Genomic DNA, 16699 nt, shown 5'->3' on the forward strand with positions numbered 1-16699 from the left:
GTTTACACAATTGGCCACCATACAAAAAAAATAGTACAGTTTTGCCCTTTTTTTTCCTAAGGAAAAAAAAATATTGGCAACATTGATTCAACTCATCGAGATTCTCAAGAGGATCTCTAATTCTATTGACAACATTGAATTTTATATTTTGAGATATAAAAATATAGATTAGGTTGGTAGAAATTTTGATAGTTCAATCCATTCAAATAGGCCCAACCGGATAATCCATTTACTTGTAAATTGGAGAGATTTTATATCTTGAAAATAAATAGTACTTTGGGTGTTGATTTAAGATTCTCTCTATATAGCCAAAGAATCAAATTAATTAAAATGTATTTGAAGTATGGAAGTCTTCTTAATAGTTATAGAACTATGCAGTTATTTTCTTATAAGTACTGCTATGTCTCTCGAAGGGTGTAAAAGCTTGTTTCTCAAGGGTTCGATTATTATTTGTACCAAAAATGTCATTTTCGCTGTTACTATTACCCAAAAAGATATGTTACAATTATTTTTAGAGAATTTTTAGGCCTATAAAGATTTTTTTTTGTTTTTCCATTAGTGGTAATAGAATAGATTATTTTATTCAAATGAGACTAATGATTATTTATAATAACTAAGGGTAGCTATAGCTCCCCCCCCCCCCCCCCCCCCCCCCCCCACACACACACAAAAATCCCATTGCGGGCTATCCTAACTTATGTTCCTCAATCTTTCCACAAAAATGGCCAACTTCCCCCCCAAAAAATTGATAACCTCCCTAAATTAATGCATAATTGGTAGATAGTTGTTATCTCATTGCTTAATCTAAACCTTTAAACCTTTCAAAAGAAATTGTTGCAAATCCTATTCAAATAAAATTCTTATCCATATATAGAGGTATGTTCAAATTTATAAATTGCATACATCGTGTGTAGGTACTACTACTATAGAGAAGATAGAGAAGAAAGACAAGAACTTTGTAGTGTTTATATTACAAGAGAGGAGAAAAATATTAGAGACATTAAATAAGATATCAATGCTAGGGTTACTCTATAACTAAGGTATATTTCTAGTAACTATATTATTATATACTAGAAATTTAAACATGAATAGATGATGCTTTCTTTGCCCATGAATAGGGAAATCTATGCTTCCTACCTACTTGTATTTACTTATGAGTGCTAAAATCCATGTATATGAAGCTTTATACTTTTTTTCTTCTTTATTTATACATGAATATATAAATACATACATATGTACATATATACATACATATATACATTATATATTCATTATAAATATTAATGTGATAGATAAATCTTATTGTAACTTTGATGCCTTATGCTATTGTTTGGAGTTTGTTTGTATAATATCCTTTACATTTTATAGATAACTACAAAAGTATTTTGTTGCCAAATGATTTAACTTGGTCTATATTTCCATGTTCTAGTTGTGCTCTTATTGGATGTTGTTGGGACTAATATCCCTATTTTGTTGGTTTATGATGGTTTAAAGAGAGGATTGTAACCTTATAATATTGTTTTTGGGCAAGTTAAATACCTTGCTATCTGTTAATTAGTCTTTTGTGTTATTTGCTAATAAGTATTTTGTGGTCATTTTCTTCCTTCTTTTTCTAACTTTCCCATTGAATAGAACTCTAGTTGGGATTTGCCATCCTTGTCTTGAAAAAAAGAACCATCTAGATAATTATACTTAAAGTGTGTCCTCTGACCTTAATTGTGCATGCATTCTTTATATATCTATTTTATACTCCCTTCTCCAAAAAAATGCTTGGAGTGGTCTCAAAGAGAGTCACTTTTGCGAAGGAGTTGTCATATCATGTTGGTTTATCATCCTTTAGCCCCTAGGGAAGATCCTAATGCTACCCCTACTAATAATATTCATTGTTCAATCTTATGAAATTTGATAGATGCCAAAAGCAAGAAATGACAAATTGTTGGTTCTATTATAAGTAATAGTTTCCAAATAGATCCATTAAACTTTGCCAAAAAACTATCAAGATTTTCAAATTGATTGATATCTTAGCTAAGATAGTGGCTTGTCTCAAATATTCTTCAATTATTGATATGATATAGTAAAATGGATCGTCTCAATATTTTTAAGAATAGCCGAGTTGTCCATAGCCGAGGAGAGCATAGCCGAGTTGCAATCTCAGGAGGAACAGAGGAGGGGTTTGACGGAAGTGGAGATGAGGGAGCTCAGAAGCAAGCTATCCATGCATCGCTCTCTCCTCCGGCAACATGAAGTCTTATGGAAGCAGAAGTCCATAATGTAGTGGATCAGGAAAGAAGACCGGAACACTAGTTTCTTCCACCAGTTGACAATTATCTGGAGATAGAGAAACAGAATCAGAGTTGCTAGGAGAATAGACGGGCAGACTACCGAGGACCCAAATGCTATCAGGCAAATTTTTGAGTAGTTTTTCTGTACCAGGTAAACAGAGCGGGTGAGTAGTGGGAGTCAGCAGGCTGTGCAACCCCCACTAACCAGGGTATCAGAGGAGGAGAATGCAATGCTGATCAGACTGATTACCATAAAGAAGATCCAGGAGGCGTTTTGGTCTCTAGCCTCCTAGGGCCAGATGGCTTCCCACCTCTATTCTTTAGGAGATACTGGCCACTGGTTAGATGGGATGTGGTGGAGGCCATCCAGAAGTTCTTCAGCTCAACAGTGATGCTAGCGGATTGGAAAAAGATGTTTGTCACACTGATTTTGAAGAGGCAGGATAACACAGAGTCGTATCACTACCGACTACAAAGCTATGGTGAAGGTACTAGTGGCCAGTTTGAGATGCATGCTTCCAAGGCTCATCAGCCCAAAGCAGGATGCCTTGATAGGAAGAGGGAGTATATCCAACAAAATTTTTATAGCCCAAGAATTCATGCATGATCTACAAAAAACCCCGAGCTGGAGAAGTCTTATGGGGATCAAGCTGAATATGGAAAGAGCCTATGACACGGTGTGCTGGAATTTCTTGCAGTATTCGTTGTTGAGTTTTGGCTTTCATGAAGACTGAATTGGTTGGGTGATGGGGTGTGTTAGGTCTCCCTTCTTTCCCTTATTGATCAATGACACACCTACATACTTCTTTGAGTCCTCGGTTGGGCTGCGACAGGGTTGTCTATTGTCCCCACTACTATTCATCTTGTATTCGGATGCGCTATCCAGAGCTCTTCGGCGTGCTGTGGAGACTCGGGCCCTAGAGGTATACAACCCGAGGGCGGCGTCCACTTAGGTAACAAATTTACTTTTTGCTGATGACTATCTGCTTTTGGTACTGGCTACGAGACAGGCAGCATGGGTTATTATGCAAAGTTTGGTCAACAGGTCAATCTAACCAAGTCAGCGATCAGTTTTAATTCAAAAACCAAACTATAGGTGAAGGCATCCATCAAGGAGAAACTGGGAGTGGCGGAGCAGGAGGGCACAATGAGGTATCTAAGCATTCCCATCACGGGCCGACACCTCTGCAATAGGGAGTGTAGTGACATTGAGCTCAGCGTCAGATGGAGGATTGAGGGGTGGCAGGTTGGTGCATTATTGATAATGAGCACGGTCACACTGGTGCAGTTTGTCCTTAGCTCGATTCCAACCTATCTGATATCAAATACTATTGTGACAGTATCACTATTGAGATCTTTGGAGCAGATGTTCAGAAACTTTATTTGGAGGTAGCCAGTAGGGTAGAAGGGGTGTTCATCTAATGGCATGGGAGGTGGTATATCAACCAGTTAGTCAGGAAGGCTTGGGGATCTAATCACTGGTAGCAAGGCGGGAGTCGTTGGTGGCGAGGCATGCGGCGAGATATATATTGGAACCCGAAAGTCTATGGCGTGCTGTATTGAAAGCGAAATATGGAGTATGCACGATGACAACAGACTTCCAGGCTGGTTGTTGAAGTTTGTTTAGGTGGAGAGAGATTTGCACTCATGCACTCGGTGCTAGCTGCGGTCAGATGGGAGGTTGGGGATGGGCGTTCCATCAGAGTCTTAGAGGATAGCTGGGTACTCGAGCAGCCGCCTGCCATATGCCTACCTTAGTCGACTCAACGAGGTTGGAGCAAGTGGCATGAGCTGTTGATCAGGGAGGTCTTCGGAGAGCAGTTGGCGGAGAGAGTTCTAACCACTCTATTGTCGTCGGATGGGATAGTGGATAAGCTGGTATGGGCAGCCACATGTAGGTCTAGGGTGTAGGCTACTGACTTGTGGGTGGTGATGGGAGGGAAGGCTACTAGGCAGTTGGACAACAGATGGATTTAGAGGATGCAGGTACATCCTCGATGGCCCTGTTCCTATGGAAAGTGGCATGGGGGTATCTCCCAACCAGAAGCGTGTTGGCGAGGAGGGGTGTCAGGATCACTCCGACTTGTGGATGGTGTCCGAATGAGGAGGAGTCTATTAACCATACCTTACTTGGATGCCCGCGGGTGGTGCAGATCTGGAGTTGAGCAGCCTTGGCCTGGCCCCAGACTTTTCGATCAACGAAGGATCTTCTTCGCCAGCTGAGGGATGCTATGCAGAGTCCGAGGACGTTGGAGTGGGGGGTGATGAGTGCCTATCTAGCATATCACATATGGTTAGATAAGAACATCCGAGTGTTCGATGATAGGTAGGATCCACCGAGGCGTATTGTTGATAAGGCGTTCATTCAGGCTACCGAGATCATCAGGGCCACTGCGACAGTTTCATCTAGGATGGTCAGGGACATCTGGGACCTCTACTTTGCTGACTTAGCGTCTAGGTTCGTTCTTGTTTCTCAGGAGCCTCCACTTCCTGGCCATCTCGAGGTAAACTTTGATGGTAGAGCTACTGGTAATGGAAATAGAGTGGGTGTGGGCTTCGTGATCAGAAGTCATGACTACAGGTCATTGCAGCGGGGCTGGCGATGCACAGATAGACTGACACCTATAGAGGTGGAGCTGAGGGCAACATGGGAAAGCATCTCCTATGCGAGATAGAGACTGAAGGCGGAGCGCATCATCCTGGAGGGCGACTTGGCCACGACGATCGGTTGGTTGTGAGAGGAGCAGAGAGGGGATGGAAGTCTCCTACTCGGCGATATCTGATGGGTGGTGAGAGAATGCAGTGCCTAAAAGGCATTGCATGTGTATAGGGATGCGAACAGAGCTGTCGACTGAATCGCTGCCTATGCAGTACAGCATTCTGGAGGATTTTTTTGGACTGACCAGGATGCCCCTCCCCTATAGTTTTGTCAGATTGTTGCCCTTGATTATGTTGGTTGTACTTATACTAGATTAGGATGAGTAGCCGTTGTATCAAAAAAAAAAAAAAGAAACTTCTATCATTAATTTCGACTTCCATATACATGAGCCTTCAAATTGAAACTCTCATAATTATTATATGTATCAATAATACCAGCTCAGTGCAATGTATGAGGTACAATTTTTTTGTCCCTTTCCAAATATTATTAAAATATAATATAATAATATAATAAATTATAATAAATAGAAGATTTAAATAGCCAAATTTTTGTTGCTTATTAGGCAATAAGTCTTAATGATTGCGAGCATATTAGTACATGAATTATTGATATCTATTACACATAAATTTTAATAGTGGTTGACCATAATTACCACCTAGCTACATCATTAATACCCGTATCCACGTGGCAAATGGAGAATTGTACAATCTCTATTTTAGATATATTTAGGTCTTATTTTTTAATGTCGGCCAGTTTTAGATCATATCAACCAAGCATATCTATAATATTATCTGCTAATGGAAGGAACAAAATACAAAAAATTCATAGTTATGCTCCTTCATTAATACGTGTCTTCTTTGCATTATGACTCTCCAGGATATTCTATTAGCCACTTCCAATGAACTTGCCCCATCATTAATATGGGTGTCCTTACGGGGAATGGAATTCTCATCATACGCTAAGCCTTCATTTCAGATATATACTAATTTATAACCTACAGATGTACGTGACATGGTTTTTTTCTTCTTTTTTCAATTATTCTAAAATGTAATATAATAATATAATAAATTGTAATAAATAAGATGTTTCAATAGCCAAATTTCTTTCATATATTAAATAAGAAATTTTAATGATGGTCAAAAAGAAACTCCTGTTATTAATACTAATGTCATTAATTCTACCCTCACGCAATGGGCAGGAGTTTTTTTAACTATTGCAAAATTAATATAATAACTTAATAAATTATAATTAATAGAAAGATTCAATAGCAAAATTTCTATTGCACAATGAGCAATAAACTTTAATGATAACTAAGCACAAGAATACTAACATTATTAATATTTGTTGTATGAACTCTAATGATGACTAGCATGTTAGTGCCAACATCCATATGACAGAAAATTCTATATATGCTAAGTGACCGAGCAGAAACTCCTGTCATTAGTAATGGTGTTATTGGTATTGGTATCTATATAGCAAACGAAGAAATCTACACAAGATGAGCTTCTGTGCAGAAATTTTCATGATTAATACTGACATTATTAATTTCTTCCTCATGCGATATGCAGGGTTCATTCTTTTCTTCTTTTCCAACTGTTCTTGAAATGCAGTATAATAATATATCAAATTATAAGCTTTCAATACCCAATGTCTATTGAATATCAAATTAAACTTTAATAATAGTTAAGTACACTAATAATGACGTTACTAATATCTATTACACATTGAGCAATGAACTTTAATAGTGGGTAGTATATTAATATCAGCATCACTAATATTGTTGTCCACATGGCGAATAGAGAGCTTCAAACAAGCTAAGCCTCCATTTTAGATACATATAACTGATGGTAGATAATAGACATATATAGAGCCATAGAGTGAGGCATTGATCATTGATGACTTTATGGGCCTAAAATTTCTGGGGAGGAGGAGAGAAAAGGAGAGCAACTACAAAATGGAGGGACATGGAGCCTATGCTCTTTTTCCTACCCTCTTCTTATGCAAAGTAGTTTTTAGCTTGCTGCTAATGGTGAGCTCTTTCCAAAGGATGGTCATCTCGAGGGCTGGCTTAAACTCCACATAGGCAACCATTGTGCGTAACCCATATAAATAAAAACTTGCTATAAGGTTCCTGCTACGTAAACATGAAATAGTTCTGTTGTCACATGGCACAAGGAGATCTGGTGCAACTCTTGGAATATGTTTCCATACACGGAGGGCCGGTTGATCATAAAATTGCCAAAGCAACATTGTTGGTCTGATAAATTTTTCATATGGTGCATACAAGGTGCCCCTAAAGAATTTTCCAAAACTTTATACAACTAAAGAATGGTGAGCTACAATATAAGCTAACAAAATGTTAAAATGAAGGGCGAGAATGAGATAGCCTATCAATAAACTTTGTTTAAGATAAAATTAACAAGCAATGACCATAATCACCCAATGATTCATTTGTTCATATAGAAAGCAAATAAGATGATATAAAACACTACGATAACAAAACACCGAAATGTCTCAATTGGAGATCTCCATTGTATCCAGCACACACATAATTAAGTTTAGAAAAAAGTTAGCCATGGAAGTAATCACAATTGGAGATTGAGTTGCCAACCAAACCACCACCATTGCTCAATGCTAAACAAAGGTTATTCAGGCACAGCTCGTTCCTGACTCAACCCCAACGCAAGCACTTCCGACTCTTATTAGACTCTAGTTTCCTTTAGTTTATCATAATGTTTTTCTTCAAAGCATAATCCCCTACTTATGTCTAGACGCCACTTATCCACCAAAACACACTCCATTTTCACAATGGACTGCAGTTTTGATATTTTGGATAGTGCAAGACATAAGATTGATGACGGTCTCCACGGAATCCTGTGTGGGATTCGCAGTTGGAATGCTGCTCACCAGGATCTGGAATCCCGCCGTCAGCAAGGACCCACCGGTCGGTGACGCAGCCGCCTCGCCTGCACCACTCCTGGCGGTGGCTGCCGGGCTGCCAGACCCGTCGGGGAGGATAGCAAACCCAGAAGGGAGGAGGGCGACGTAGCCCGGGTCGCCGCCGTTCATCACAACGTGAATTGCTGATAAGTCCACCGGAGCATACACCACAAGTGCTGTTGATGCATCCGTGAATGTATCCTGGAGAATTAGCATGCTCGTCTCGCTCGCCCCCACCACCTGTTAGCACAACTCCATTATTTCAATTTTTTGAACAACACATGAATACTCATAAAAATGTAAATATGAAATACCTAAGAAAGATATGAATGCAAAATAAAAACAAGTACGCTGGAGAAATGGAGGAAGAAAAAGCAATTCACATAAACGTACGTCGATGAGCTCCACGGAAGGAAGAAGGGAAAAGAAATGGGGAGATAGAAGAGTTGGGAAAGGATAAAGTTTCAGCAAAATAATTCTTTTTCTTTTGCATTGATATATCAATTTGTATTGATATTGGTATGTAATATAATAAAAATTATTTATCTTGATCAATATAAATCAATGCCTTCTGATAGTTGGTAGATAAATATTTCACAAAATTTGTGATATTAAATTTATTTTGAATTAAATAGAAGTTTCTACTGGAATCATCAATATTTCAATACGGTAGGTGTTATAAATATTGGCCAAAATATGGAAACATCTCAACATACATATCACATTCCAGTTCTTTTTTGGTTTTAACATTTCTCAAATTAGCTGAAGCAAATCAATTCTTAGTTCATATGATTATAGGCTTCTGCCAAAATTGCCAAGATGTTCAGTTTTTAACATCTTGTTTTTAACAAATTTAAAAAAAATAAAACAACAACACTTTAGAACCCTACCTTATTATTCAAAAATTAAATAGCATTACATAAAATTAATAATACAGCGCATATGATATAAAAAAGGAAAAGTTAAGAAAAATGACAATTGCATAGCAAAGACTGGTATGATTAAAAAGAAAAAGTTATGGAAAGTGAAAATAGCATAGCGAAGATCACCAAAAACAAGATCATCTACAACGTGACTTTGTACGATAGAGTACAATACTAATGTGGATATGCAACTCATCTATCTTGGAGATGGACAGCTCTTCTTCGTCAATGCTATTAGTACGTCATCGTATTTCAAAAATAAATGAGAGCTGCCTGCCTCCAACATGAATGATATATATAGTGGCTATATCTATAAATTGCAGTGCAAAAGTTGCACCTTCCTCTTTGACCAGAGGCGGAGGTTTATACTAACTGCAGGTCAAGGAAAAATAAAGTGTGTCAGGGGATTGGATTAGTTTCTTACGGTGGGACGAAGGAGAGAAACAGCATTTGCAGCGTCGTGGCCCTTGGCAACGTGGAGAACCTCGTGCATGCGCCCACCATTGGAGAGGATATCCCACTCGCCGCGGCGCCGCCCGTCACGGAGGAAATCAAAGAGCCGCTGCGGGGGCACGGGGACCGGCACCGAGGTGGCTGCACCGAGCACCACGCCCTGCGGCTCTCCTGGGTTGTTCACGCTCTTTCGCGTCATCACGCGCACGTCCTCGCCGAAGGTGCCCGCCGTCAACTGCCTCCAATTATGCGTTGCCCAAGCGCACACCCCTGAACAGAAGTTGTCCGTCATCCGCCTCGCCAGCTTCATCATGCTCCTCTTTCCGGCCATTGATATCGCTGTTGGTTTCACAGATGGAAGTAGGAGTTTTATACCGGCGCCAAAGCAACGGATTCTATCAAAACTTCTTTGCTGACTTACCGGAGTGTTCGTCTGTGGTGAAGGAGGATATTAGATTGGCGACGCACTCGCAACGGCGATGAAGGTTGGAAACCCAGGAGCCGGCTCCGAGGGCCAGCCCAGAGCGGAGCATACGCCGGTACAGTGGATGCACCCCCGACTCATCATACTCTGTGTGCTCCACCCATGTGACCTGCAAGCCAACAGCGACCAGTTTTCTCTTGTTAATTATCCTTTCTTCATTGCCTTGATCATGACTTCTTAAAAACCAAGACATAGAGACTCACCTCATTACTTGCAAGGAAAGATCCGGAGAGGAGGTATTCTAAACTATTAAGACAAATATCAAACAAATATAGAATAAATACACAAAATGCTAAGCTCTAGCGTAATAAAAGCCAAAGGGTTAAGGGATTAAACATCACAAAGAGCTCAAGAACTGCAAAGACAGTATAGTATGGAAGCTAATGGGATTGCTACGAAGACTTCCAACTTTTAGAGAACGAATAAAACCCAAGAGAATCATTACATTAGAAGAGTCGAGATTTTGCCCACGGGGGATACGTTTCATTGAACATAGATTGGGCGTTCCTTTGGCCCATGGTCTCGAGTAAGTAGTAGTAGCTAAATCGTTTATTACGATGCGCTGTAAATGCATAGTATATTAAGGGGGTGACATTAACAATATTAAGAATACAAAGCAATGTGCATAATGCTTGCTCAATCTACGACCGTACCTTCTCAAAGATATTGAGATATCAAGTTCTTACTACTTCAATTTATGTGAATTTGATCAACCTCTGCCTCTCTTCTTTTCTTCTATATATATCAAATCATTCGTTCGTACAGATGCATCCCTCGGCCAATGTTAAATATATCCAAACTATTTAAGACGTCATTCTCTCAATTTATCTTAAATTGGTGCTACCTTTATCTTTTTACAAATAAGTTTATTTCTTATTCTATCTTTTTTTGTATTATCATACATACATCTCGACATTCTCATTTCTACCACATATATCTTATGCAAGATGTTGTTTGTTAACTACCCAATGGTTTGCACTATAGGGTATAGCTTATTTATATGTCTTATAAAATTTTTCTTTCAACTTGGCAAGTATCCAAGGATCATATAGCATCCCGATTATATTTCTCTATTTTATCCAACCTACTTTAATTCTATGGATAATATCATCTTTAATCTCTCTTTTCTTATGAATAATCAATCATAAATATCAAAAATAATTATTTTTAGGAATTTTATAATCCTCAATTTTCACTCTACCTTCATCTCTATTTCCAATTTTACTAAAAATGTGCTCCATGTATTTTAACCTAAATTCCTTAGATTTTAATGATTCCACAATTCTAATTTAAGATTAACATCGATCTTAGATATCATCTGTAAATAGTATGCACCAAGAAACACCACCCTAAATATATCTAGTAAGCTTATCCATAACTAGCAAGATGAGAACTTAGAGTAAATCTTTGGTAAAAATTTATCGGGATTGTAAACCTACTAGTACTACCACTAGCAATTCTCATACTAGTAACAACTTTATTGTATATGTGCTTAATCACAATATTATATCTAATAGAAACTCATTTCATTTCTAACATCTACAATAAAACTTCTCTAGGGACTCTATTATATACTTTATCAAAATCAATAAAAATTATATAAGATTTTGTCTCTTTTCTCTATACTTCTTCGTCATACTCGGAAATAGAAAAATAGCTTTCATAGTAAACCCACTTGGCGAAAAACCAATTTAATTCACTAACAGTTTTGCCTCACACTTCAATTCGTGCTCAATCACCTTCTCCCAAAGTTTCATAATTAGCTCCCAAGTCTGATACTAGAATAATTAAAATGATTTTGAATATCATTCTTATTCATATAAATTGGTACTATAGTGCTTTTCCTCCATTCATCAAACATCTTTTTTATCTTTAAAATCTTATCAAAAAATTAGTCAACAAAATCACTCCATATCATCTAAAAACTTTCTTGATGGGGATTTCCAAACCTCAACATGGATTAATATTAGAAGTGGGATTTGAATCCATGCCCTCTCACGAGGACCAAAACTTGAATCCAATCCTTTAGACCACTTGGCCACAGTCTAGTCTAGCTCCTATTGATTGAAAAAATTGCTGGTAGAATCAAAGCCTTGCAACCTAACCAAATTTCTATGCTGCATTCTTAACTTATAAATGTAGAGGCATTGGAGTTATAAATGTAAAATTATAAATTACATTAAGCCTTGAATCCAATTTGTGTAATCTCTCCATGATTTATTTCATCAATAGATTATGAAATTTAAAGAAATCGCATGCTTGTGTAACTATAACAAGGATGGGTATTAGTAAAAAGAGATAGTGATCTCTACCATAAAGGCGAGAGAGATATTACCTTTGAGTAACCATTAGGCATGTTTTGCACTAAACAACCAGAAGGTAATCTTCTACTGCTCATATATGTGCCAGGACTTGGAGGGTAATTTTTGTCACTATCTATGGAGACATCCACCACTGCCCATACATTTTGAGCTTGCTGCTTGCTATATCTAAGAAAGTTTATACTGCGAATTGGGACCAGAGGGGAAAGAACTTGAAGTTCTGCATGCATCTAGAATACAAAGATAACTCATAATGAGAAAATCATTAATAAAAGGTAATAGAACAAGCTCTAATATAGGAGAAAGAATGACAAGATATTGACTCACTAGTTGAAGTGTACCATTTTTGGTTCCATCCACTCCATTGCTTATTGTGTCGATGGTTGTGCTTGTCGCAATTAAAGTAGGGAACATATCCGCCCAACGAGTCTATGTAGAAAGATTTGAACCAAATGAGGAAACCAAGAATCAAAAAAGAATCTTAGATTCTAATTGGCCTAGTTCAACACTACATAACTTTATATGACCACTATAAAGAGCTACGATAACCAAATACAGCAACAACTTATAACATAAAGTAGAAAGCTCAAAAATTAGTTTGGTTTGTTTTTGTTTTTATGTTTATTGTAAGAATAAAAACATGAATATCTAGACAAAAATATATTATTGTTTCTTTTTCTATTTTTTTAAAAAAGAATTCTCATTATTTTTGATAAAAATGAAACCACAAAAAGAACTTGCTTTTACTTTTTTTGAAAAAATAAGGAATTCAAATTTTTCAAACATAGTCTTTGCAACTTCCTTAGTATCCTTTCAACCATTTATATTGCCACTAGCCCTAATACTGCCACTACTAGGACTACTACCTCCACCACCATAACTTTCATCTCCATCATAGCAAAATTGCTACTACTTCCATAATATCCTCTATTACTCTCCTTGTTGTACTACTGCCATTGCTACAACCACCAATGATCAGAGAAAATTTTTTTTATAAAACTAAAATAGTTTGATTATATTGAACAAGTTTTATTAAGCAAAAAATTTTATAATTTTAAAAAGCTAAAACAAAAACAAATATTTTTTATATTTAGAATTAGAAAAGTGAAAGTGATGTAAAATGTGATCTATGGAGTGAGATTATCATTCTATCAATTATCATCTAGATTCAAGTTCTAATAAAGAAAATTTAAATTCTATTATAGTTTAGGCAAAATAAAAGTATTACTGCATCCATGAGGAAAAAAATAATATAATAAAAGGAAAGAATAAGAGTATTACCGCATCCATGAGGGTCTCCACAAGAACTTGGCTATTTATGATCACCACTTTACTCTCTCTTGTGGCCTCAGATACATATCCAATAGGCTTCACCCCAATGATACGAGGAAACACTCGGTGGTATTCGTCATAGTTGAGCATCTCCTTACCACCTTCCAAGCTTGGAACCCAAAGGGGTTCTTCCAATTGAGCCATCTGTACTAGCTCCTCCATTGCAGCTAATGCAAGCTCCAAAAGCACATATCTCTCATTTGACTTATCTGCATCACCCAATACACCGTAGTTCCTAGCTGAAGGAGTTGCAATTGAGACTAATGGGTTGGAAGCTCCTGAAACAAAAGCTGGCATGGTAGGCAAAGTAGGAATCATATCAAGCCCACTAAAGCTATTATTACCGATCGCAAGCTCTAACGCAGAGTTCAGCATTGTAGGAGGGACTGGGTTGTCCAATGAAGACATAGCCCTTCCCAAAAACTTTTTAGCAAGAGAAGAAACACGATTAAGCTCATCCTTCAAACGGGCATTCTCTATTCTCATATTCTGTTCCTCTAAAGAGACCTCTCCAAGTATTGCTGGGCCACCACAAGTGTTGCAGCGTGGGTTCATCATTGCCTCCCTAATCGTCATATTCTCAGATTTCAGCTTTTCATTGTCTTGCCTGAGAATTGAGTTCTCATGACGCTCGATTTGTGTCTGTTACCAACATTTACAAGCTAAATTATTATTTTTAGAAGAAAATAGGCAATTCCCATAAATAATTTATTAAGATTATGCAAACTTGAACCTAGATTTTTTGTATAATACTAAGAGACTTTACCAGCTGGACCAATTTACAAGACTTTCTTTTAGAGACCATAAGAGGCTAATCCCTACATTCTATCTATAGCCACCCTTACCCACGAAAGGTCAAAGTGAGTGCCGAAGCAACTCAGAATCAAACCCTTGACATCTTACCCAAGGGGCAAGAAATAAATAATACTATTTGACTAAAAGCTCAATGGTAACCAACTAAATAAGTTAATAACTCAAATTGTAAAGAAATCAAAATTCACCATATTATTATATCCATTTTTACAAAGAAATAAAATTTGATATGCTTTCTACCTTTAACTGGGTTCTTCGATTCTGAAACCAAAATTTAACTTGGCGAGGGTCCAAGGAAAGCTGTATGCTTAATTCCAATCTTTGCTTCTCATTTGGGTGGGGATACTCTTTGAAAAGACTGTAGATAAATTAACCAAGCCAAGAGGCCACATAAAAAAAGTTAGCAGAATATTGAAAAATCAAGCAAGAGAGGAAAGAAAGGATTGGAAAATAATCTCTCTTACGCTTCAAGCTCTTGGATTTGTTCAACAGTGTGGCGATGATATCTTTTTTTCTTACGAGGGTTTTCTTGGTCCAAATCATCACTAGAAATTTCCTCCAAACTATTAGTTTCTAAGTTGCTTGTGTTCTCATCTTCTCTATTTCGGCTCATGGAATCTTTGTCTCGAGATCCATCTCCTTCTCCTCCAATAACTCCCAATTGGCTAATCTCGCCCTGGCCTTCCATATTGGTTTTCTAGCCAAGGAAATCAAAATGAGCTTCCTAAATTAGTTTACAAAAGAAAAAAGAAGAAACAAAAAGTAGAGAGTGAGTATTGGTGTATCGACTTGGGCATATCAAGGTGAGGGATTACAAAAGAGAAAAGAAGAAACAAAAAGTAGAGAGTGAGTATTGGTGTATCGACTTGGGCATATCAAGGTAAGGGATAGACCTAGGAAAGTGAACATGGGTTTTGAGAGCATGAGAGAAATGAGATGTGGCTAGTAGATAACATCAAGCAACAAGATACTTGATCATATCACAACCAAGCTACCGTCCAGCAAAACCCTAAAACTCATCAAAAATCCCTCCTTTCCCCTTCTAAAGCCCCTCTTGCTTCCTTTTTCTCTTCATAAATCTCCTTTCTCCTCTAATCAATAATCTTATTATTTAGAACCACTCCTTTTTTCTTCAAAAATCTTTTTTTAAAAAAAAAACCTTTTGGATAAGTAATAGAATTACAATATATAGAAATGGGATAAAAGGATGATTTTTTTTGGGGGGGTGGGGGGTGGGAAAACTTAAATCAGAAGCCAAAATGGAGTAGAGATTAGAAATGAAAATGAAAATAGATAAATTAAATGAGGTAAAAATACAAACTCTCTAAAAATCAATGCTTCAAATAGGTAGAAGTATAATTTCTTCCATAAACCAATACCTCCATCTCTCATAGTACATGGCGCAAAGAAGGAGAAAGAAGCCAAATGATTAAGTTTGTTTTTACTTTCTTTGTCTCCCTACTCCCCTCCCTATCCCCGTTCCCATGTTTTCAATACCTTAACCCTAATCCTCTCCTATCTAATCTAAAACAAGGTTAAAAAAAGACAAAAACATTGTTCTTCCCTTTCCTACTTATCGTGCTGGGAGATAGAATAAAAACAACCCAACAAAACTAGATGCATCTCATAAATAAATTGTACAAATAGATTTCATAAACCTCAAAGAAGAAACCCTCTATATGAACGAATATATATTTCCAAAATATTCAAAATAGTGAAAGAGCTCATTGGTTGACCATCCCCTTCTCTCTTCTCATAAATGCTAAGAAGTCCAAAAAATCAAAATAGAATCATCTCCCTGCTGATAAAAAGGGGCACAATACTTCTCCTTCATCAAAAAAAGATAAAAAAACAATAGAGATTAAAAAAATGATTCATGTCAATCTAACTTTCGATGACCTCAGAACTAGTACTACTTTGCTTGGTCTAATCATATATATATATATATAATTTTAACTAAGAAAACAAGATAAAAATCTATTAAAATATGTATCTAATCTTTTACCTCCAAAACCCCAACCCATGACTTCCCCTCAACCCATCTTTGGCTTGTTTCTACGTACCTCTTTATTCTTTGGGCCTCTATGTGCCTCTGTGTATTTTGCCTCACTTTAGAGAAGAGAAAAAGACAGGAATAAACCCAGAAAGAGATTGATGAAGACTTAATGGAGAGTAAAAATTAGTTGGCTTTCGACGGTGTGGAGGAAAGGGAATTAGAGAGGAGGTCTATAAGGTTTCGGGCAAGTGTTGAAATAACTATTTTACCCTCATCTTTGCTGTAAAAATTGATGGTGACTTCTAGAATTTATAGGTCATATCATTTATTTTTAATCATGTGATTTAGATCAAATGGCTATGATTAGAAGAATAGTGCTAGATAATCGAGAATGGCTACCCAATGATGCCATCTTAGGAAGAAAATCACTTTTAGCTAGTAGCATCACAAAAAGGAAGGATTAGGATACAGTAAATGAGCTGAATGTTGGATACAT

General features: G+C 37.2%; 1 pseudogene; it reads right to left on the reverse strand.

Moving 5' to 3' along the window:
- Positions 1–7604: 7604 nt before the first annotated feature.
- Positions 7605–16699, reverse strand: part of LOC103715075 — a 31265-nt pseudogene continuing 22170 nt past the window's right edge.

This window comes from Phoenix dactylifera, chromosome 17 (assembly GCF_009389715.1).
Source record: "Phoenix dactylifera cultivar Barhee BC4 chromosome 17, palm_55x_up_171113_PBpolish2nd_filt_p, whole genome shotgun sequence".
Taxonomy (NCBI): Eukaryota; Viridiplantae; Streptophyta; class Magnoliopsida; order Arecales; family Arecaceae; genus Phoenix; species Phoenix dactylifera.